General features: G+C 37.1%; 1 protein-coding gene across 1 annotated transcript in view; it reads left to right on the forward strand.

Moving 5' to 3' along the window:
- LOC122687302 (lanC-like protein 2) overlaps positions 1–25719 on the forward strand; it is a 133723-nt gene that overhangs the window by 1632 nt on the left and 106372 nt on the right. The window lies entirely within an intron of this gene.

The following is a 25719-nucleotide window of genomic DNA, read 5'->3' on the forward strand; positions in this document are numbered from 1 at the left end:
TTTAGAATATCACTAGATCTGGTTCTAGAAAGAGAATTAGCAGAAGGAAAAATGAATCTATTGATTAACAAACAAACAAACATTATATTGTGGAGTTTCATGCTATAAACATACTCAGCCCATTTTCTGCCTTCTTTCTCCCTTATTCCTTTGATTCCCTGCCACCTCTGGTTTGGAAGTTACAGGACATTGTCAGAGATTCAAGAAAAACTGTTAAGTGAAGAAAACATAAAGATCTTTGACAAGAAAACATCTTCAGTGTTCAAAGCTGAGAGTAATCTATAGCAATCTGATTCAGCTAAATATACAGAATACATTAACTTACTAAAAGCCCAAAAGGGAATAGGGGATGTTGAAAGGAGAGAATGGGTCATAAAAACTGTTTTGTAATTGGTTAGTATTAGTGGGAGAGACAAAAGTTGTACACTACTTAAGTCCTTACTGTATTTGAACTCTGCTTTAATTCCATATTAACTTTGCATTAAAGTAAGGGTTTACATAAGCAATATATAAAGGTTCTGTCATGAAGCAAAGCATAGAACTCCATTGTAATTCCAGGAATATTCTTGACTTACTCTATATATTCCATTATTCTACTATCCAAAAAGAAATAAAATAGAAATGCTTTCTTAAAGCTGTTTTCTCACATTGACAGAACTGATGGCATCAATTTACAAAGTTTTCAGTCCTTTTAAAAGCCTGTTGCTTTTAATCAGTGACACACACATCTATCTTTCTTTATCCTTGCCATGTTTTCAGGTAAAGGAAATTACTTGTATGTGTATTTATTTTAAATACAACTTGATTAAAAGAGAATTAAAAACCTCAGGCCAAATTTTGTTATAGTATTTTAAATAAATTGTAACATTTGCACTACAAATGCAGGCTCCCCACCCGCACATGGAAAGGAGAAAATGTTCCCACACTCCCAGAAGGAAAAGTCTCCACATAGGACATTTTTCCAATAAAATTTGTATAGAACAATCAAAAGAGTTAATTGGTAAAACCATAACTAATTTTTGAAACCAGAGACCACCCAGCCACAAAAATATTCATGGTTTTTTGTTTTGGTTTTTGCCAGTAATTTCAGCTTAATGAGTACCAAAAAGTATCTGACAAAGGAAGACATGTCCCGAAGAGGTTTTGAAACACAATGGGTACCCAAGAAAAAGGAATTTTGATGTGTTTCAAATTATTATAAGCTCAAAATTTAAGATACAAATATTCTTAGTAAAACATAGAAGTTGAGAATTATTGGAAATTTTCTCTCTGATAAAATAAGAGAAACAGAAGTTTTCAAAGTAAGAAAAACATGGTAATGAATCAGATTTCTAATTTTAAAAAGTGCAAACACATCGTTGGCTTCTGATGATTTGGTTATATCTTCCTCTTTTATAGTTTTATTTGGTGGATTTTATTTTTTCTTCTGTTTTTTAAAAACTCTTTTTAGTTAATGTTTAGGCATTCATTTGGTAAAAAAAATTTAGGTAAATAAAGCTAGTTGTTTTTCATAAAACAAGTCACTCAAGCTTATCCTAAAAAATAGAAAGTTTTTACTGTTTTAACTTGTAGCTGGAACCTGGATATTTCTTTTACGATAAATCCTTGGACAAGGTAAATAAATACTCATGTAAATTACTAATGAATCATGAAAGAAGCATTATTTTATTTAAATGACTTAAACAGACATAATTTGTAACTTAGTATTTTCTTTCCTGGTTTGCAAGTTTTAACAGGGAATACCCATCCTTTTGTTGATGGGTATTGCTTAACTCTCAGAGTAGACAATGGCACCCCACTCCAGTACTCTTGCCTGGAAAACCCCATGGATGGAGGAGCCTGGTGGGCTGAAGTCCATGGGGTCGTGAAGAGTCGGACACGACTGAGCAACTTCACTTTCACTTTTCACTTTCATGCATTGGAGAAGGAAATGGCAACCCACTCCAGTGTTCTTGCCTGGAGAAGCCCAGGGACTGGGGAGCCTGGTGGGCTGCCGTCTATGGGGTCGCACAGAGTCGGACACGACTGAAGTGACTTAGCAGCAGCATTGCTTAACTCTGAACAAAGGGTAGACAAATGGCCTTGAATGAGTAAGCTGAAGATTAATGAAAAACTAGAACTACAATGAACCTCCCCCCATCCTCTACAGAAGTCTGGGTTTTCATTTCCTTATCTCTAAAAGCATGTGATAGCGATCCAGTTGTGGGAGGAAAAACCATCCCTTTGATCTTCAGTTAAGTGAGAATATATAGTTGTATCCTATTTGAATCAATAAAAGATTTCCTATTAGATTTCTGGTTGAATCAATCAGCTTGGGGCGGGGGGAAGGAATTAACAGAACAGTTAAGGGCTTACAGTGACTTTAAAGCCCACCACTACTCCAACATACTTTTTCAATAAAATAATCTTTGATTTAATTTTGGGTCTTAGAAAACTCAAGGTTTGCTGTTAGTCTTAAAATTTCTAGTCTATTTTATCCATAAAGAAAAGTAAGCTTGCTTACTGGATAAACTTAATCAGGTAATATTACTTAAAACAATTCATGAAAAAGTAAAATACAATATATCTAGAGCTCCCAGGACTGATGGTCCTAATAGTTCCTAGCTCCAGATCCTGCTCTAAGAATTTTACATACGCTATATATCCTCTCCTTCTACCAAAAATGTGCTTACATTTTCAAGGTCTTCCTAAATTTCATGAAATTTATAAGGAAACTTCCAAAACACCATTTATTCTAGAAATCATACTGGTATTTGAATAGGGCTTCCTGGTAGCTCAGATTGTAAAGAATCTGCCAGCAATGTAGGAGACTTGGGTTCAACCCCTGGGTTGGGAAGATTCTCTGGAGAAGGAAATAGCTACCCAGTCCAGTACTCTTGCCTGGAGAATTCCCATGGACAGAGGAGCTTGACAAGCTACAGTCACTGGGGCTACAAAGAGTCAGATATGACTGATATTTGACACTTATTATTTAAAAAGGAAAGAAATATACCAAAAATTATTTTACAATAAATACTGTAATGACAGGTGGCTGGAATGCAGAAGTAGGAAGTCAAGAGATACCTGGAGTAACAGGCAAATTTGGCCTAGAAATACAGAATGAAGCGGGGCAAAGGTTAACAGAGTTTTGCCAAGAGAACACACTGGTCATAGCAAACACCCTCTTCCAACAACACAAGAGAAGACTCTACACATGGACATCACCAGATGGTCAACACCGACATCAGATTGTTTATATCTGTGCAGCCAAAGATGGAGAAGCTCTATAAGTCAGCAAAAACAAGACCAGGAGCTGACCGTGACTCAGATCATGAACTTCTTATAGCAAAATTCAGACTTAAATTGAGGAAAGCAGGGAAAACCACTAGTCCATTCAGGTATGACCTAAATTAAAACCCTTACAATTATACAGTGGAAGTGAGAAATAGATTCAAGGGATAAGATCTGATAGACAGAGTGCCTGAAAACTTTGGATGGAGCTTTCTAACACTGTACAGGAGATGGTAATCAAAATCATCCCCAAGAATAAGAAATGCAAAAATTCAAAATGTTTGTCTGAGGTGGCCTTACAAATAGCTGAGAAAAGAAGAGAAGAGAAAGACAAAGGAGAAAAGGAAACATATACCCATCTGAAAGCAGAGTTCCTAAGAATAGCAAGGAGAGATAAGGAAACCTTCCTCAATGATCAGTGAAAAGAAATAAAGGAAAACAGTAGAATGGGGAAGACTAGAGATCTCTTCAAGAAAATGAGAGATACCACGGGAACATCTCATGCAAAGATGGGCTCAGTAAAGGACAGAAATGGTATGGACCTAACAAAAGCAGAAGATATTAAGAAGAAGTGGCAAGAATACACAAAAGAACTACGCAAAAAAGATCTTAAAGATCCAGATAACCATGGTGGTGTGATCACTCACCTAGAGCCAGACATCTTGGAGTGCAAAGTCAAGTGGGCCTTAGGAAGCATCATTACAAAGCTGATGGAGGTGATGGAATTCCAGCTGAACTATTTCAAATCCTGAAATCCTAAAAGATCATGCTGTGAAAGTGCTGCACTCAATATGCCAGCAAATTTGGAAAATTCAATAGTGGCCACAGGGCTGGAAAGGGTCAGCTTTCATGCCAATCCCAAAGAAAGGCAAATGCCAAAGAATGCTCAAACTACCATACAATTGCACTCATCTCACATGCTAGCGAAGTAACGCACAAAATTCTCCAAGCAAGGCTTGAACAGTACATGACTGAGAACCTCGAGATGTTCAAGTTGAATTTAGAAAAGGCAGAGGAACCAGAGATCAAATTGCCAACATCTGTTGGATCATAGAAAAAAGCAAGAGAATTCTAGAAAAATATCTACTTCTGCTTCATTGACTACTCTTAAGCCTTTGTCTGTGTGGATCACAACAAACTGTAGGAAATTCTTAAAGAGATGGGAATACCAGGCCACCTTACCTGCCTCCTGAGAAACCTGTATGCAGGCCAAGAAGCAACAGTTAGAACCCGACATGGAACAATGAACTGGTTCCAAATTGGGAAAGAATGTATCAAAGCTGCACATTGTCACCTTGCTATTTAGCTTATTTTCAGAATTCAGTTCCGTCATTCAGTCATTCATTCATGTCCGACTCTTTGTGACCCCATGGACTGCAGCACACCAGGCTTCCCTGTCCATCAAAAACTCCCAGAACTTTCTCAAGCTCATATCCATCAAGTCAGTGATGCCATCCCATCATCTCTTTCTCTGTCATCCCCTTCTCCTCCCACCTTTAATTTTTCCCAGCATCAGGGTGTTTTGAAATGAATCAGTTCTTTGTATCAGGTGGCCAAAGTATTGGAGTTTTAGCTTCAGCATCAGTCCTTAGGACTGATTTTCTTTAGAATTGACTGGTTTGATCTCCTTGTGGTCCAAGGGACTCTCAAGAGTCTTCTCCAGCACCACAGTTCAAAAGCATCAATTCTTTGGCACTCAGCTTTCTTTATGGTTCAACTCTCGCATCTATACAGGACTGCTGGCAAAACCATAGTTTTGATTATACGGACCTTTTTTGGTAAAGTAAGGTCTCTGCTTTTTAATATGCTGTCTAGGTTGTTCACAGCTTTTCTTCCAAGGAGCAAGCATCTTTTAATGGCAGTATTTTTTGTATACATTCATAATATAATCTGAAATTTTCAGTATACATTTACATGGGCATCATAGCACAAAGATTAAAACCATAGGCTCTACAGCCAGACTAACTGGGGTCAAATTCCTTCTAGTCATGTGATATTGGGCAAATATTTTAACTTTACTATGCCCCTATTTCCTCATACACAAAATGAATATAACCTCATGTGAGGAGTAAATGAGTTAATTCATACAGAAAGCTTGGAATAATATCTCATATATAGTTTATATTCAATAAATATGTATTATTATTATGATTTGCCAGCCTCAGCACCAATAAAAAATAACTAAACATTCCCTAGGTTTTAGGGAGAGTCGTGCATCACAAAAGAAAAAAAGGATAAATTTACCAAAATGGACATTTAAAAAACTCAACAAATAGACTCTGGAAAATAGGTCTAAAAGCCTCAAAAAAGTTATCATTACTTAGCGAAATAAATCAATAATATATTCATAATAATACAAAATCATCTAGAATATGTTGACTCATATTCCTCTTGATCACCTTTAAAAAGCAGGAAATTATAACAAGATAATTTTTGACTGTATTACTTGTAATTTATTAAAATTAGTCATTTTTTAAAAGTTTAGTTTTCTGAAAAGAAGCACCATGAAATGCCAAAAATCAGTTCCAGAAAGATGAAGGGTTGTATTCTTATCGCCAATATTTAAGGCAAAGGAGAGTCAGGTGTTCTTTAAAGTGGGATATTCTAAATTTCCTTAAACGCTACAGTTTTAAAAGGGATATTTTTTACTATGGGCTTATATATATATATTTGATATATGCCATCTTCCATGAAGATATTTATTTAATCTCTACTAAATGAATGCTAAAATGTTAAGATTATAGTTCGTTTTATCCTTTGTAACATTTAAATATTTCCTGAAGAAGGTTACAGGAGAACCGTACCAATGGCTCTGAAAATCAAATAACCCCCCAGAAGAGTATTAATCGTATGAAGGGAGCATACTGTGGAGCAGTTTGTGGTGTATCTGCTCTTTCACTTGTGCATGTGGGTCCACATTTTCTTGCTTGGCAAACAAGTGTCTCCCACAGCACCCATTAAGGAAAAGGCAGGGTAGGCTCCAGGAAATGACAGAAAGTTCACTGTGGCAGAATTATAGGGGAGAATTAATTATAAATGCACCATGGCTGAGGCTGTCCTTAGAAAAGATTTTGGTAAGTCACACGGGTCATACAAAGGATATCAGACCTGAATCAGGAGATGGTAAAAATAAGGAGTTAAGAAACTAACCAAGAAAGCGTGGTATTATATTTGGTGTTTAGGAAGGGTCTGGACATCAAGTTAACTATTGAAAATATTTAGTAATCAGCATCAAATTTTGAAATAACTATTAGTAGGGGGGGAAAAAGCCAGGAAAGTGCAATAGTGTCTGTCACAGATTAGAAGCAGAGCTCTTTGCGTGTGTGTGTGTGTGTGTCCTTGTATACACACATGTGTACACAATAAGCCAAAAACACGACAACCCTAGTCCTTTGAAGTTATTTTTCAAATAAAATAATTTGAAGACAAATCCAAGTCATCATTTTCACATGAATGAGTTATTTAACACTTTGTAATCATCTTTCTCATTTTTTCTTGAACAAATTCACATGCTCTTTACACAATTTGGAATTGTAACAGATTTCATATTCTCCCTCTCTCCAATATCTGTCTCTCTCCATTTCTTTCTTTCCCTTTCCCCCTCTCCTTTTAAAAAATGGCATGCAGAAAAACTGTCAGTGTATTAACTATATATATGTCTTTTTGTCTGTTGCACATACATGTGCTTTTCGACCTTCAAACATAAAATGTAATAACATGATATTTAAATAATAACATGGTTTTAAGTTCAGATATCCCAATGATGCTGAAGCTGAAGCTGCAATATTTTGGCCACCTGATGCAAAGAACTGACTTATTGGAAAAGACCCTTATGCTGGGAAAGACTGAAGGCAGGGAGAGAAGTGGGTGACAGAAGATGAAGTGGTTAGATAGAATCACTGACTCAATGGACATAAATTTGGGCAAACTCTGGGAGATAATGAAGAACAGGGAAGCCTGGTGAGCTGCAGTCCATGGCGTTGCAAAGAGTAGGACATCACTTAGCAACTGAACAACAGCAGCTTTCCTATGATGTATCTTTTGTAAAATCAAATAATTATAAACTAATGCATAATGTGAAATGTTTGTATTTCTTCCTAAAGAATTATAATTAGTTGTAATTACTATTCCCATACTAGCTATATACAGCTTTGAATTGCTAATCTCTAATATCTTATTAACAAATTTAATTATATTATAAAATATACAACAATATATTCATTCATGCATTTATACATTCATTTTTAGATTCACATAATAAATATTTTTTAACCACTTACTCTGTAATCAGCACTGTACCAGTCAATTAATCTTGATGCCTGCTTTCATGGAGCTTAAAATTTATCAGGAAAAACAGACAATTGCAATGCAATGCATGAGGGATCAAGTAATTAAAATATAGCTTGGATTTCTCCAGCCTTCTTCTGCATGCAAACTTCCCCTTCTCTTGTCTGCACACACAAAAAAGTAAGAAACACAATTCAACAGCCAGGAGACTAAAAGAATAACATAACTCTTTACTGAAGCATTCCTTAAAAGAACAAATAAGTGGAGGTTATACAGGTATTATACAGATAGCTTCCCAATAGTTTTGTCTAGGCATTTCTCCCTTCCTTCAGATTTTTTCTCACTTTTAGCCGTTATTAATATTCTCTCCTCCTTTTTAGATAACCAGCCTTCTCCTCCCTTTGTGTTTAATCAGTTCCCTAATACAATCTTCTTCCAATTCCCGTACTTCCTTTCCAGTTTTCTCTTGTTTCCCAACAGATAACATAACTTTCTTTTGGAAGAATATTTCATCTTCCATTTTACCACCTATCCCTTGAGAGTTAACCTGGTTAGTGAAATCTCTTACCACCTTAAGGTGGGCAAAATATTAAGTGTCATAAGAATACATTGTTTAGGACCAAGCACATACCTGAAACTTGAAGGATACAAAAAGAATAGGTAGGAATTATCAGGAACATTTTCTAATCAAATGAAGCATCTTATAAGAATAACAGAGAAAGAGACCATGACTCAATGTGGACATAGAATGGTAAGAAGATGCTCAGTCATGAAGTACCTACTGAACCATATTAAGAAGTTTGACCTTATCATGTTTGCATTTTCAAATTTATTTATGTTATTATTTAATCCTGACCTATATTCCAATCTAGATGGAAGTAGCTATGCAACAGAACCCTTGACTAGTTTTTTCATGATTATGCCCCTAGTACCTAATGGCATCTGAAACCCAGAATTGCTCAATAAATATTGATGTGGTAAATGAAGAGTTAATAGTAGATTTGAGCTCTCAATATAGTTGTGAAAAGAGTAAATTTATCCAGCTTTGAGACATTCCAGGTAGATGTCAGAATTGGACAAGGGAGTCTAGTTCATTGTGAGGAAAATGCATAAAATAATTAGATAATTTACATTAGAACAGGATAAAGAATATGTGGAGGCTGAAAATAAAATAAACTGACAAAGCAATTGAAGTCCTTAGTAAGTTTTAAGGAGAAGAATATTGAGAAAAGAAGAGAAATAGAGCTAGAGAGAAAAGAGGCTTTGACGAGAGGATGGATGGATGGATGGATGCATGGATGGATGTAAAAACAGTGATTCATATTGAAGCAGCTCTGGATGATGTTGATAAAATCTAAGGCCTAGATGTAGGCTTGGACAGCTAATGTGAACTGGATGTCTTTGGAGATCCTGAGGTCCATGAAGAGAGAACACAGTGACATCAGGTTGATAGCAGGATCTGGGTGAAAGAGGATGTGAGTTATACACCAAGGAGGTCCTTACAGGAAAATGAGCAGGCAGCTAAAGGGAAACAGAGCAAGACTATAGTGTGGAAGTAACAACAGCAGGAAAAAACTGGCCAACTTCTACACCTGAGGTGTAAGGATTCTAGAGACAAACAGTGGAGGAGAAGACTGTAAAATTGATACCTTCAGGCAGGAGAATAGTTACATGTAAGTCAAGGAGATGATGAAGTTCAAAGAAGTAGCTGAGATGATGGGAGAGTTTGTTGAGCTTTGTCTCGATAGATATAATTAAAAAGTTGGGGAAGAAGGAAAGAGTGCAATCAGCAGAGGAAGAAGAGAGAAGAAGAGCAAATAAGAAGCCTGACGATTTGGGCATTGACCAGAAATAGCAGCGTTGAGAAACATGGAGTTAGCTGGCTACTCCAACTGAATAATGAGGATAGGAAGTGCAGCAGGTGATTCCATCTCACAGAACATTGCTTACCCTGGCCATAGTCACTTCCAAAATAGTCCTAGGATTATTACTGGTCCTTCTGGAAGAATTTGGGTGGATTGGGTAAACTCTAGCAACTCCTAGCACAAAACTTCTGCAGTGTGGTCACAGGTCTGGCATATGTATGCTGAATCAGACTGACCCTCCAAGGCATGGTCTATTGCTGTCAAGGACAGAAGTCAAAACAGCCTGAAGAATCATGCTTTCTACTCACTATAAATACTTGCCTGTTCTCACAGGTGAGGCCATGGTTCGACATGACACACTTCACAACACTTCCAGAACTTCTGACTGATCAGTTTACTAGTTTTTGTCATAATTGCATCTTTCAGGCAGATCAGCCATCTGAGTGAGCTTGACAAAGACCATCTCTTCCAGTGGTTAGGCATTTGGGAATCCGTGTTTTCAGAAGGAAGCCTGTCAGGCCAATGCTCCTAATGTTGAGGATAAACAAGTGGAATTTTCTGGAATCTGTGATTTGAGTCATTGACCAGGTATTTTCATATACATTCTCTCTGAGAGAGAGATGTACATATACATTTCATATACATTCTCTCGGAGAAAGATTATGGAGGGTTTTCAACTTGCCAACAAATTCTGTATGTTAATGCAATTTGTCTGGATATTTTCCAAAATATTTATCTGAAGAGAAAGGCTTATTATTGCCTGGATAATAGTGCTTTTTCCTAAGGCCTCATTTCTGTGGATTACACATTGCTATCCTTCTACTATGCTTGCTCACCACTGAATATTACCATGATGAATTAAATGGGTGTTTTTCTTTATTCTAAATCAGTGCCAGAGATCAAAAAGCTGCTAAAAATCCTTTCCACAAGAGTGCCTCCCAGAAAAGGATGAATTATAGTTATTCTCGCCAACAGATACATTCTGTTGTACTCTATCACGTTCTACGATCCGATAACTTGAAACTGTGCCAAGCTAATTAGCTAGTTCAGTGACTGTTATATTAAGAGTCCAAATAAGCCCAAAGAGGTCACCCCCTTCATACTCAAGTACAACTTTATCACTTTTCTCGCCAATCAGAAAGTGGCATAAAGTTTCCTAACAACTAAACTCTATATATTATCTTCATGTAGATACTTCACAGTTTTTTATCAAAGGAATTTTATCATTTGTTTTATTCAGGAACATCATAAGTATTCCTACTCTGTAAAGAAAAGGGCATTGGCTAGCTATTTCATTTAAAAATTTGCTTTCATCAACTTGGTAAATGTAAGTGAGCTTCTAATCTGTGTAAGGCACACAGCGCTTGGGGAAATTGCCCTTTAATGAAGCAGAATAATTTATAATTTCCTCCTTTCTTATTAGGAACATTGCCAGGGTTGGCCTTTTACAATTAGCATGAGAATTCTTTGATTTTTATCTTTTCTTAATAATTATTTTTTTAAATGTGGGCAAGCCAAATACATATCAAGACCCTTTGCCTTGAGTTTTTATTCTGGCACAAGTTATAAACCACCAAACCTCTGAAGCAATGAATTGCTTATCTCTGTGGAGAACCCAGTGTTCTGATGTTCGTGGGGAAGTTATGTATTGAGGAGGTAATGATGCTCCGAGACTCAGAACCCTAGACCTGTTTTTTAATACTTGTCTGTCATCTCTGTCAGGTAAATAGATCACAATTTTTTTGGTTGTCTGCTTATTTGTTGGCCATTTTCAAACTTACTTATATTTGCTTTTTTTTTTTTTTTCAGTAATTTCATGCTTTCTACATGCTAACAACTCCTTCCTGCCTAGGTAGTCCCCAGTCCAGAGTTCGAGAGCTGTAGTTATGTAATTCAGTGGTAGCTCAGCTAGTAAACGATCCGCCTGCAATGTAGGAGACCCCTGTTTGATTCCTGGGCTGGGAAAATGCCCTGAAGAAGGGAGCGATTACCCACTCCAGTATTCTGGCCTGGAGAATTCCATAGACTGTATAGTCCATGGGGTGGCAAAGAGCTGGACATGACTGAGCAACTTGCACACACGAAACAGATAGATGCCCCTTAGAATGTCTTATTAAATTACTTTCTAATGGCTTCTCACATCTTTAACTCTGATCCAACGTCTTGACTTATATCTATGACTCAGCTATTAATGGCTTTGGTAGAAAAATAGTAACCTGTCTTACTTTCCACAAATTGTCGTGGGGACCTTTTTTTCTAGACACTTATATTTTAGAGATTTTAAATTATTAATAGTAAGCAGCGAAGATCCAATATCTGTTTATTCCTGCTTTCCCCTTTGTTCATCCTAGTTACTCCAACACATTTTCTGTCAAACTAAACACCCTTTGAAATGGATCGCTGTCTTTAATGAGTCTTTAGGAATCATTAACACCTTAACTGAGTCACTGTACCTAGCCACCTTCCGGAGTTTTTGATAAAAGGAAGCTTTATAGTCTATTTGTCTGGGTTGAACCTGTTGCCCTTACCTGTGTCTCTACTCTGATGTGAAGTGACAGAATAAAATGACTACTTGTTTGTGTATCTCAAAGCTAAAATCAGAGCAGTGCTACGGATCTTCCAATTAAAGTCAACATTGACTGTTGTAATTTACACCTATCGACATGGTAACAGCTAACTCAAGAGCATTGCCTGTCAATTTCCACTTTAAGCCACAATTTCAATTGTCACAAGGGAGAAAGCACAATTCTTAATTGCCTGTCTCCTGTTTTATTCATCTCTTCTTCCACAGGGCTGCTACACATTTTATATCTAGATGTGTGAAGTAATGTTTTTCTATTTTCTTCTAGGCGTTGTGTTCTGATTTTTCTTTACGTTGATAAAGCAACTGTAGCTGGAAAAAGTAGATTGGTGTTAAAGATAGTAAACAGCAAACTACCAATTATATGTAAAGTTTTGCTAATTTTAGGACAGTAGTACTAGACTGAGATATGGAATAAATTATCTGTTAATGATAAGCTTATTTCAAGAAAATAAATGCAATTATATTGTTAAAACTTCTCATGTAACCATTTTTATGTAGATGGTAAGGTATAGCGTACCATGGACTTGGACATGAATTTGAGCAAACTCTGGGCAATAGTGGAGAGCAGAGGAATCTGTGTGCAGCAGCCCATGGGATTGCAGAGTCAGACACGGCTTAGAAACGGAACAACCCAGCTATGACTAGAATGTCATGCAATCTATAAAGGGCTATGTGTTTATTAGACAGAGTAAATGCACTGTAAATTCACCCTTAGGATTCCCTGGTAGCTCAAATGGTAAAGAGTCTGTCTGCAATGAGGGAGACCTGGGTTTGATCTCTGCGTTGGGAAGATCCCTTGGAGAAGGAAATGGCAACTCACTCCAGTATTCTTGCCTGGACAATCCTATGGACGGAGGAGCCTGGCAGGCTACAGTCCATGGGGTCGCAAAGAGTTGGACATGCCTGAGTGACTTCACTTTCACTTTCAAATTCACACTTATCCATATAAATGTCATAGACAGAGTGCATTGTTAGCATTGTCCTTGCCAGACCTATCAAATATGTTCAAATGCCTAAGAGAGCAATAGAAGAACAGCAAAGTGTTTGGCATTTTGATCGAGTCAGTTCTATGAATGGTGAGAATGGAACAGGAATCCTGAGGCACTATTGGGCTATGGGCTGAAAATGAAAATCAACATTGACCATTGACAAGGTGTCTTATTGACAAGTTCCCTGGCAAAGTGTTAATGAGTTACTGCGGCACTGTTCAGATAAATGATAAAAAGCAGAATGAGGAGAGTGAGTCCCATGTTGGTAACTGGCTATCAGGAAGTTGGAGACACTCTTCCTTAGTGTGAAAGTTGCTCAGTTGTGTCTGAGTCTTTGCGACCCCATGGACGGTAGCCTGCCAGGCTCCTCTGTCCATGGAATTCTCCAGGCCAGAATACTGGAGTGGGTAGCTGTTCACTTCTCCAGGCGATCCTCCCAACCCAGGGAGCAAACCCAGGTCTCCCGCATTGCAGGCGGATTCTTTACTGTCTGAGCCACCAGCGAAGCTCGCTAATTTGTAAGGGAAGCCTGCTAATTTGTAGCCAGGAACACACTGTAATTTGTAGTTTTTGCCTATTTCCAAGGCCAATTTCAAGCTTCCAAACTGATGGCGCAAGATGTAGAGCTGGGAAAGGTGCACATTCTCACCTCGTGAGCTGGTTCTAGTGGTGTCTATTCCCCAAAATGAAGTAACCATAATGAACCCTGGTTGAGAGTAGTGTGTTGAAGTGCACTGATACCATTAAATCTGTCCTATAAGCCTTGACAGATTTATGATGTTTCCAAGATCTATCTGGAGTACTTATGTGAAGACCACTCCAAAACTATTTTTAACCCTGGTAGAAAACCATTTATTACCTCTCAGTATGCTACAGATTTTATGCCTCTTTCTTGCTCCCTCTGAGATAAAAACAAAACCAAACCAATCAACCAAATAACACTACTTTTTTTTTTATAATCAATGGATGCGTTTTAAAAAAAATGGTTTATATTTTGTATTTAAAGTTAAATACAGTTTATTCTATACTTTCATAACTATTTTATGTTCAGCGTTTGCTCCATTTTAGAAAGTAATTGTCAACTTTCCCAAAAATGAACAGATTTTATTTCTTTAGTGAAAATTAAAGAAATAAGGTCCTCAGGACATCTTTTTGAGTTCTCATAAAACACAGGAGACATCAACAGAAATTTAACCATGAATGCAGTTGTAATTTATATTTGCTAAACATTTATTTCCTGGACCCTGGATTTGAGCCACACTGAAAAGAAATGCAAAGACTTTAACAGTTGGTATTATCAGATGTCAGGTTAATCTTAATTTTGTGTATTAAGATCTTTTCAAACCTTTCAGCAGTAGCAGCTATGGTAATTCATTTATCTAGCTACTAGTCAGATCTACAATTTATCCAGGTCTTGTTGAATAAACAAAATTTGCATGGCAAATCTGAGAAGAGTGCTTTAAACTTCTGTTATCTTTTGCTAAGGGGTGAGTTTATGGCAAGGGAAGTCTCATAAACTCCTATCAGACTTCTCCAGGCCTTTGCCATAACAAGATTTTTTTCTCTTTATTTGGACTTTCTGATATCCAGATTCCTTTTAGTCCCCATCAAAGCAGATGTGCCTCTGTGTGTGTGTGTGTGTGTGTGTGTGTGTCTGTACTAAAGACCTCATATTGATATTAAATCTCTCTCTAGCCTTTGCCTTTGTTTTAGATCAGCACCCAGACCAAGGCAGTGTAATCTGAATAATGTAGTTTTCTTTTTTTATCCCATCTGTTCCATCTGTTTAAATGTGCTTCCAGCTTCCTTTTATTTTTTTTTTAATTTTTTTAATTATTATTATTTTTTTTTCCAGTGGGTTTTGTCATACATTGATGTGAATCAGCCATGGATTTACATGTATTCCCAATCCCGATCCCCCCTCCCACCTCCCTCTCCACCCGATTCCTCTGGGTCTTCCCAGTGCACCAGGCCCGAGCACTTGTCTCATGCATCCCACCTGGGCTGGTGATCTGTTTCACCATAGATAGTATACATGCTGTTCTTTTGAAATATCCCACCCTCACCTTCTCCCACATAGTTCAAAAGTCTGTTCTGTATTTCTGTGTCTCTTTTTCTGTTTTGTATATAGGGTTATCGTTATCACCTTTCTAAATTCCATATATATGTGTTAGTATGCTGTAATGTTCTTTATCTTTCTGGCTTACTTCACTCTGTATAATGGGCTCCAGCTTCATCCATCTCATTAGGACTGGTTCAAATGAATTCTTTTTAATGGCTGAGTAATATTCCATGGTGTATATGTACCACAGCTTCCTTATCCATTCGTCTGCTGATGGGCATCTAGGTTGCTTCCATGTCCTGGCTATTATAAACAGTGCTGCGATGAACATTGGGGTGCACGTGTCTCTTTCAGATCTGGTTTCCTCAGTGTGTATGCCCAGAAGTGGGATTGCTGGGTCATATGGCAGTTCTATTTCCAGTTTTTTAAGAAATCTCCACACTGTTTTCCATAGCGGCTGTACTAGTTTGCATTCCCACCAACAGTGTAAGAGGGTTCCCTTTTCTCCACACCCTCTCCAGCATTTATTGCTTGTAGACTTTTGGATAGCAGCCATCCTGACTGGCGTGTAATGGTACCTCATTGTGGTTTTGATTTGCATTTCTCTAATAATGAGTGATGTTGAGCACCTTTTCATGTGTTTGTTAGCCATCTGTATGTCTTCTTTGGAGAAATGTCTGTTTAGTTCTCTGGCCCATTTTTTGATTGGGTCATTTATTTTTCTGGAATTGAGCTGCAGGAGTTGCTTGTATATTTTTGAGATTAATCCTTTGTCTGTTTCTTCATTTGCTATTATTTTCTCCCAATCTGAGGGCTGTCTTTTCACCTTACTTATAGTTTCCTTTGTTGTGCAAAAGCTTTTAAGTTCCAGCTTCCTTTTAAAAGCACATAACCATTAACACAATGCACATTATTTTATAGCCTGAACCACTGAAGCCTTTTCAACACAAGTCTTTGCAAGGTGGTGCTGATCACTTACTAAGGCCAGAGCTCATTTTCTGTATCTTTGTAGCAAACACCCACCTCTTCCCTCTGTTTCCACTTTGATTGTTTTATATCTAACTCTGTGCTTGAAGATGTGCTGAGCTCTGCCACGGATTTCTCCACATGAAAGCCTATTGGGCTGTGGGACAGCCAACACAGTGGATATTGCTCCCAAGTCAATGCTTCTTATTGAGACACAGACCTCAGTATATGTCACTTTGGGTTTCCTGTTCCTTTTGGATTAATCATATTTTAGAGAATAAGAAGAGAAAAAGCGAAAAGTATGTACACCTTGAGCACTGTCAAAGCTAGGTCTATAAATGCTTTCAACAAAGAAGTTATTCTTGAGAAAAGAATATAACAATGCCCACTCCCTTTTCCAACGTCGCTATTCTATTCTTTTCCCCTAACTTTCCTTTCTCCCTATTCTTTTTGTCATTTTACTTTGAAAAAGTGAAAGTGTTAGTTGCTCAGTCATGTCTGACTCTCTGTGACCCCATAGAATGTAGCCTGCCAGGCTCCTCTGTCCATAGACTCTTCCAGGAAAGAATACTAGACTGGGTTGCCATTTCCTACTCTAGGGGATCTTCCCAACTCAGTGATCAAACCCAGGTCTCCTGCATTTCAGGGGGATCCTTTGCCATCTGAACCACCAGAGAAGCCCTCATTTCACTTTGTCCATTACAAATTCTTTCCCTTTTCTTATCTTCATTAATATTGTTTTCCAGGCTTTAATGTACACTTTCGACTCTATTTGAAATTATTGTTGTTATATAATTTAATTTTTTATTATCCAAGTGAAGAAAACTGTCTTCTCTTAAGATTTGTTAACTCACCTCTTTCTCCTCTTCCTTTAACTTTACTCTTTAACCACAGACTTCCTTTCTTCTTCTACTTTATGCAATCACCAGCTGAAAAACTGTCCAGAGAGTTATAAATATATCTGTTGGGAAAGAAAAATTTTAACAGTGTACTCATCTGCTTCTTCTCCTAACCTCAGGAAAACTCTCCGCAGGCAGCCTGGGCTTCAGCACTCCTGATGAGCTCATTTTGACGATGTAAAGATACACAGTGTAGCATTCCCTAAGACACCCATGTCCCCCTGGCAGGCACATGGGAAACTGGTTCCTTCAAGGGCAATCTTGACCATCTTCTTGAATGAAATGTTGCCTTTGGCGATGTGATGTGATGAAAGGCCAATCTTATCTCTGCCAAAACACTCTCACAATTTTAGACTGTGCCCTATCCATCATATTATCTTTCCATAGTTATTCATTCACTCCATGAATAGCACTATGCTGGACATTTACATTTGAAATAATATTGTGTCATTTCTTTCAATTATTATGCATAGGAAAGTATTATATAGTATAAAAAGAGCCATGTTATACATTGTAAAGGAAACCCGTAAGAAAGATAGCTAGAGGCCAGGTGTCAAGGCATATGATCCAATAGAATGAATGTTATATTTAGGTCTCCCATAACAGCAAAGACTAAAAAATGGCTGCTTTTTGCAAAAGAAATGCCATAGCTAGGGATAAACCATATTAATATGCTGATGCTTGCAAAGTTCCTTAGGTTTGAGATATTTGTGAATCGATGAATGCAACCTATTAATTGTTCCATTTAGTTTCTGAGAATAATCAAAAGTAATTTTGTCATCTGTCTTATCCTGAGAATGCAACAAGCATTTAATTCTAGTATACGTTGGTATATTATTGGCTTTTCAAAGTTAAGTATATGAAAAGTTACAGTCAGATGTGTGTTTTGACTCCCGTAAAAGGAGTCAAAAGCAATCTAATTTGATTATTAACATTGTGTTTTAGGTGATTGGATGCTGCTTGATCAGGAAAGAGGAATTAAGTTGATTTGACAGCTCTCCAATTTTGCTTTTACAGTTATTGATTCATTGAATCCAGGATTTTCTATTCAAGGCTTGCTCTTGAAAAAGTCAGTGATGGGCACATGTAGCCTAATCACATTTCATTGTCCGTTTTCTGTGGGTAATGATAAATTTCACTACCCGGGTCAATTTTGGTCCAATTTCCTCTAATAGAATTCAACCTAAAGACCATCAGATTAAAAGCAGTTTCTTTCATAAGACATATTAAAAGGGGGAAATGAACTAGAGGCATTTTGCCTTATAATTTTGGTTTAGATGATATTTGAGGTTTACTATCAAAATAATCAAGACTTAGGATAGTGTGTGGAACTCTAGGGGGAAAAAAGATTATTTTCATGATTAATTAGAGAATTTGTTCAGAGAACCATGTGTATTTAGAAATTGAAAATATTTTAGACACCAATAAAGTTAGTCTCCATTTCTCAGACAAAAGATCAAAGTCATATGGACCAGAGTATGAAAGGCAATTTTTTCTGGGACAATCTCTATATATCTTATTGATTTATCATACAGAGTACCTCAGCTTAACATTGTACTAGTAAATGAATATATATATATATATATATATTTTTTTTTTCTGGAATGTATGACCACATATTGCAATATTTTATATATTTAAATGGAAACTTATAGTTAGCTTTTCAATGCTTGTACTTTTCATGTCTTTGTCCATCCAGTTAACAAATTAGAAACATAATTGTTTGCCAAAATGCACAGTGAATTGCTTTGGAGGGTTAATATTGTGCATGTACCCAGAAGCCAATTATGTTTGTAGGATTTGGAGATTGTGATGAACTGGACTCAGATTGATGTATGCAGTTAAATTCTTTCTAACCTTTGTGTCAAGAGAATTGTTTAAGTATTGAAGAGTTAATGCTGGGAAATGAGTTTCATTTAATGCACATAATTCCAGTGCCTTGGAAACACAGGGGTGGAAATCAACTAATCATCTAAAACAAGAAAAAAACACTTATTCTGAAATGTTTATTTTGTTGATTTGTGAGAGAGAGAGGAGGAGAATTAGAAATTATCTATTCTGAACAGAGGTATGACGTACATGCTGATAGATATTGAATTAAAGTTTTGTCAAAAAACACAATGCATGTTAAATAAAATCAAAAAGAATAATAATAAAGATGTGGGTCTATTGCAAGATTGGTTAGGTGAAAAAGAGTCAAGGGAAGGAATAAGGGAAGAGAGAGGAGGAAAAACTGAGAAATGAATGTGAGGCTCAAAAACTACTAGAGTAGAGAAGATGAGCTGGAGGATCAAATACTAGGATTTTAGATATTTGAACACAAAGCTTCAGGATGTTAGTATTATTGAAATGATAATTAGATTATTCAGTTTATACCACCTCAGTATTCTTGCCTTGAGAACCCCATGAATAGTATGAAAAGGCAGAAAGATAGGACACTTCCTAAAGATGAACTCCCCAGGTCCGAAGGTGCCCAATATGTGACTGGAGATCAGTGGAGAAATAACTCCAGAAAGAATGAAGGGATGGAGCCAAAGCAAAAACAACACCCAGTTGTGGATGTGACTGGTGATGGAAGCAAGGTCTGATGCTATAAAGAGCAATATTGCATGGGAACCTGGAATGTTAGGTCCGTGAATGAAGGCAAGTTGAAAGTGGTCAAACAGGAGATGGCAAGAGTGAACTTTGTCATTTTAGGAATCAGCAAACTAAAATGGACTGGAATGGGTGAATTTAACTCAGATGGCCATTATATCTACTACTGTGGGCAAGAATCCCTTAGAAGAAATGGATTATCCAAAATAGTCAACAAAACAGTCTGAAATGCAGTACTTGGATGCAATCTCAAAAATGACAGAATAATCTGTGTTCATTTCCAAGGCAAACCATTCAATATCACGGCAATCCAAGTCTATGCCCCAACCAGTAATGCTGAAGAAGCTGGAGCTGAATGGTTCTATGAACACCTATAAGACTTTCTAGAACCAACACCCCAAAAAGATGTCTTTTTCATTATAGGGGACTGAAATGCAAAAGGAGGAAGTCAAGAAACACCTGAAGTAACAGGCCAATTTGGCCTTGGAGTACAGAATGAAGCAGGGCAAAGGTTAATAGATTGCCAAGAGAACGCACTGGTCATAGCAAACACCCTCTTCCAACAACACAAGAGAAGACTCTACACATGAACATCACCAGATGGTCAACACCAAAATCAGATTGATTATATTCTTTGCAGCCAAAGATGGAGAAGCTCTATACAGTCAGCAAAAACAAGACCAGGCACTGACTGTGGCTCAGATCATGAACTCCTTATTGCCAAATTCAGACTTAAATTGAAGAAACTGGGAAAGCCAGTAGACCATTCAGGTATGACCTAAATTAAATCCCTAATGATTATACAGTGGAAGTGAGAAAAGATTTAAGGGACTAGATCTGATAGACAGAGTGCCTGATGAACTGTGGACGGAGGTTTGGGACATTATACAGGAGACTGTGAGCAAGACCATCCCCAAAAAAAGAAATGCAAAAAAGCAAAATGGCTGTCTGAGGAGGCCTTAAAAATAGCTGTGAAAAGAAGAGAAGAAAAAAGCAAAGGAGAAAAGGAAAGATATTCCCATTTGAATGTAGAGTTCCAAAGAATAGCAAGGAGAGATAAGAAAGCCTTCCTCAGTGATCAGTGCAGAGAAATAAAAGAAAACAATAGAATGGGAAAGACGAGATCTCTTCAAGAAAATTAGAGATACCAAGGGAACATTTCATGCAAAGATGGGCTCAATAAAGGACAGAAATGGTAGGGACCTAACAGAAGCAGAAGATATTAAGAAGAGGTGACTAGAACACACAGAACAACTGTACAAGAAGGATCTTCATGACCCAGATAATCATGATGGTATGATCACTCACCTAGAGCCAGACATCCTGGAATATGAAGTCAAGTGGGCCTCAGGAAGGATCACTACAAACAAAGCTAGTGGAGGTGATGGAATTCCAGTTGAGCTATTTCAAATCCTAAAAGATGATGCTGTGAAAGTGCTACACTTATGCCATCAAATTTGGAAAACTCAACAGTGGCCACAGGACTGGAAAAGGTCAGTTTTCATTCCAGTTCCTAAGAAAGGCAATGCCAAAGAATGCTCAAACTACTGCAAAATTTCACTCATCTCACATGCTAGTAAAGTAATGCTCAAAATTTTCCAAGCCAGGCTTCAACAATATATCAACTGTGAAATTCCAGATGTTCAAGCTGGATTTAGAAAAGGCAGAGGAACTAGAGATCAAATTGCCAACATCTGCTGAATCATCGAAAAAGCAAGATAGTTCCAGCCAATTATCTATTTCTGCTATATTGACTATGCCAAAGCCTTCGACTGTGTGGATCACAATAAACTGTGGAAAATTCTGAAAGAGATGGCCATACCAGACCACCTGACCTGCCTCTTGAGAAACCTGTATGCAGGTCAGGAAGCAACAGTTAGAACTGGACATGGGACAACAGACTGGTTCCAAATAGGAAAGGGAGTACATCAAGACTGTATATTGTCACCATGCTTATTTAACTTATATACAAAGTATATCATGAGAAACGCTGGGCTGGAAGAAGCACAAGCTGGAATCAAGATTGCCTGGAGAAATATCAATAACCTCAGATATGCAGATAACACCACCCTTATGGCAGAAAGTGAAGAACTAAAGAGCCTCTTGATGAAAGTGAAAGAGGAGAGTGGAAAAGTTGGCTGAAAGCTCAACATTCAGAAAACAAAGATCATGGCATCCAGTCTCATCCCTTCATGGCAAATAGATGGAGAAACAGTGGAAACAGTGGCAGACATTATTTTTTTGGGCTCCAAAATCACTGTAGATTGTGACTGCAGCCATGAAATAAAAAGACATTTACTCCTTGGAAGAAAAGTTATGAACAACCTAAATAGCATATTAAAAAGCAGAGACATTACTTTGCCGACAAAGGTCCGTCTAGTCAAGGCTATAGTTTTTCCAGTAGTCATGGATGGATGTGAGAGTTGGACTATAAAGAAAGCTGAGCACTGAAGAATTGATGCTTTTGAACTGTGGTGTTGGAGTAGACTCTTGAGAGCCCCTTGGACTGAAGGAGATCCAACCAGTCCATCCTAAAGGAAATCAGTCCTGAATATTCATTGGAAGGACTGAAGTTGAAGCTGCAACTCCAATATTTTGGCCACTGATGTGAAGAGCTGACTCATTGGCAAAGATCCTGTTGCTACTGGGAAAGATTGAAGGTGGGAGAAGAAGGGGATGACAGAGGATGAGATGGTTGGATGGCATCACCGACTCAATGGACATGAATTTGAGTAAACTCTGGGAGTTGATGATGGACAGGGAGGCCTGGAGTGCTGCAGTCTAATCAGTCGCAAAGAGTTTGACATGACTGAGTGACTGAACTGAACTGAACTGAACTGAATTAGTTTATTCAATACTTAGAACTCCTCACTTGCTCTTTTCAACTTCCCTGGTGGATCAGCTGGTAAAGAACCTGCCTGCCACCACGAGAAGCAAGAGACAGGGGTCCAATCCTTGGTTTGGTAAGATCCCCTGAAGTAGAAAATGGCAACCCACTCCATTATTCTTGTCTGGGAAATCCCTTTAACAGAGGAGCCTGGCAGACTTTAGTCCATGAGGTCTGGTCTCAAAAAGAGTCAGACATGTCTGAGCTCATGAGCACACACACACATGCCTATAAAAGGGATAGTTTCTTATGCACTGAACAGAGCAAAGACAAGTTTAAGTTCACGTGAAAATCAGATAAAGGAACAACTCTAGTCAGAGTTCTTCTTCAACACTTTCTACATCCCAAATAAATTATAAATAACATTCGGCTAGTGTTTGTGTTGAAAATTCTTACAAGATATATTCTGAAAGATTTACTGAAATTAATATAGGCAATCCTTACTTTGCTAGATGGTATAGAACTGTAAAATTGATCAAGCAAACTGAAATTGGGCAGAAATCTTAATAATCGATGAGAAAAATTAAGATTGCTCCATGACCTTTAAATTTTGGAGTCAAAACATTAAAGATCCTATTACCTGTTGGTAATTTCCCTTTCAGTCTGTTATAAACCAATAGGGATATTTAAAAAAATAAATGAAATGCATATATTTAGCATACTGTAACTTAAGACAACAAAAAACATTGAGAATTAAAGTGTTTTATTTATTTATGAAAACATTAATACAGGTCTTGCCTTCCTGTTACATAAGTTATGCTATGAAATGGGCATTTTTTCTATGCCTTTTAAATGATCATACTCCTTTCTAAGTTTGGATCAGCTTCTGACTATTTATTTTTTGTGCTTTCAGTGTAATGAAATATCTGTGAGAGTTCCTTTAATGTGGAATATTTTGCCAACATCACTTCCTCTGGGACATCTTCGACATTTTCTTCATAACCATGTTTCTTATTTATGTCAGCAAGTTTGCTTTCACTAGGTACCTTTGGCTGTATATTGTGAAGGGTAACTGTGTTGACAAATCACACAGATAGCTTTTCCTTCTAAAATTCCATTAATGCTTGATTTGAGTTTCACTTCCAGCATCATCACTTTCCAGTTCTTCACTGTACATTGAATTTCTAATTTAATTTTACTGTGGTAAAAATACAGCATGAGATTTAAGTTTTTAGTGTATATTATTGTACAGTGTTATAGAGCAGAGCTCTAGAATTTGTTCTATCTTGAACAAATTGAAACTTCATACTCATTGAACAATTTCCCTTTTTTCCCTCTTCATATCACCTGGTAAACACCATTTTTTTTGCTTCCTTTATGACTTTCACTATTTTAAATACATCATATAAGTGGAATAAAAAATAACAAATATAAAAAAAATAAATGGAATCATGCAGTGTTTCTGTGATTGGCTTGTTACACTCAGTATAATTTCCTCAAGATTCATCTATGTTATTGCATATTGCAGAATTTCCTTCATTTTTAAGGGCTGGATAGTATTTCATGTTTTGTTTATATGCCACATTTTTTTGTGTATTCACCTGTCAAAGAACCTTTAGGTTGTTTCTACCTTTTGGCTATTGTGAACAATTCACCTATGGACACAGAAGTCTTAACAGCTCTTTGAGAGCCTGATTTCAATTCTTTCAAGTAAATACTTAGAGGTGAGACTGCTGGATCCTATAATAGTTTTACCTTTAATTTTTTTAGGGATTTTCATACTTTTTTCTATTGCAGTCACACTATTTGGGGTTTCCACCAACAGTGAGCAAGGGTCCAATTTTTCCATATCCTTGTCGAAACATTTGTTACCTTTTGTTTTCTTGATAATAAACATCCTGACAGGTGTGAGGTGATTTTTGTTGACTAAGTTTCTCTGCCAATTATCCATTTTTTGTAAAATGGCTCCTGGATTTATCACTGGGAGACAAGTAGTCAACACAGCAAGCTAGCTATATATGAATAAAATAACAAATGCACAATGACCAATCGTTGACAGACTTTGGAGGAAGTGACATAAATTGTTATATATCGTGGTGCACATCTTTTGTTTATGTAGTGACTTGTGAGCAGAGCTAATAGTGAAACTTGCACTTCATGAAGTTACAGTTAATATATCATGTAAACTGGAATTTGAGCTGTTTTGTTGGGGGGACTGTATGTATTTAATTAAACTGTGATAAATCACTTCATTTCAGAAATATGTACAATAAGGACTGCCTGTACGTAGAAAACCACTTGAAATGTTAGCTATAGAGTTCTAGTAAAACTCTTTATCTTTTTATTAATCAGGGGCCATAAAATATTGGATTTTCCAATGTTGATGACTTGAGCTACTATGAGACAATTGACTAATGTATGGTAACTTATTTGTCTTTTGTTGATGATGTCAATTGAGAAACTGTATAACAAGCTTCAGAAAACAGTAATTCTTCTGTTCAGATCATTAATGAGAGTTTTCTATCAATCATGAAATTTTACAGCTTGAAAAGACCTTTGAAATAATCTCATTTCACTTAACAGCTGAGTAAGCCTCTTTCTTGAAGGATTCTGAGTATTGTCCGTGGTTATAAGCTAGTTAGATGTACAACAGGAACACATTTGACCTCTCCAGCCTATTTTTCACAAGCTTGGATGTCAATTACTAAAGAAAAATCTTCAAATATATTTTCAGGAATAAGAGAATGTAGTGTCAGAGAGTAAAGTGAATAATTGCATTGCATTGTTTTTAAAATATTATTTCTACCAGACTTCTATAGATATAGGTGCTTTTATTTTATAATATGAGGTCTAAAAATCTCAAATAATTAATGCATCTCAATTTTAAAATTATACACACACACACACACACACACACACACACACATGAACACAAAGGCTTCCCAGGTGGTTCAGTGGTAAAATATTCACCTGTAATGTGGGAAATGTGGGTTCAATCCCTGGGTCAGGATGATCCCTGGAGAAGGAAATGGCAACCCATTCCAATATTCTTTTTTTCTTTTAGATTTGTTTTTTGCCTGAAAAAATCCCATGGACAGAGGAGCCTGGCAGGCTACAGTCCATGGGGTCACAAAAGAGACAGACATGACTTAGCGACTCAACAACAATGAACACAAAAGTAGACATTCAGCACAAAATCAAGCCCTCTGAAAATATGTAATGGGGTTTTACATGGGTACCATAAAAATTCCACTGAAAAAAGTATTTTTTTGGATAACAGCAACTGGACTAATATAATTCTGAATAAGTCAATGGTAGCCTTTGTAGCCCAGTTGGTAAAGAATCTGCCTGCAATGCAGGAGACCTGCGTTCAAT

Source organism: Cervus elaphus, chromosome 31 (assembly GCF_910594005.1).
Source record: "Cervus elaphus chromosome 31, mCerEla1.1, whole genome shotgun sequence".
NCBI lineage: Eukaryota > Metazoa > Chordata > Mammalia > Artiodactyla > Cervidae > Cervus > Cervus elaphus.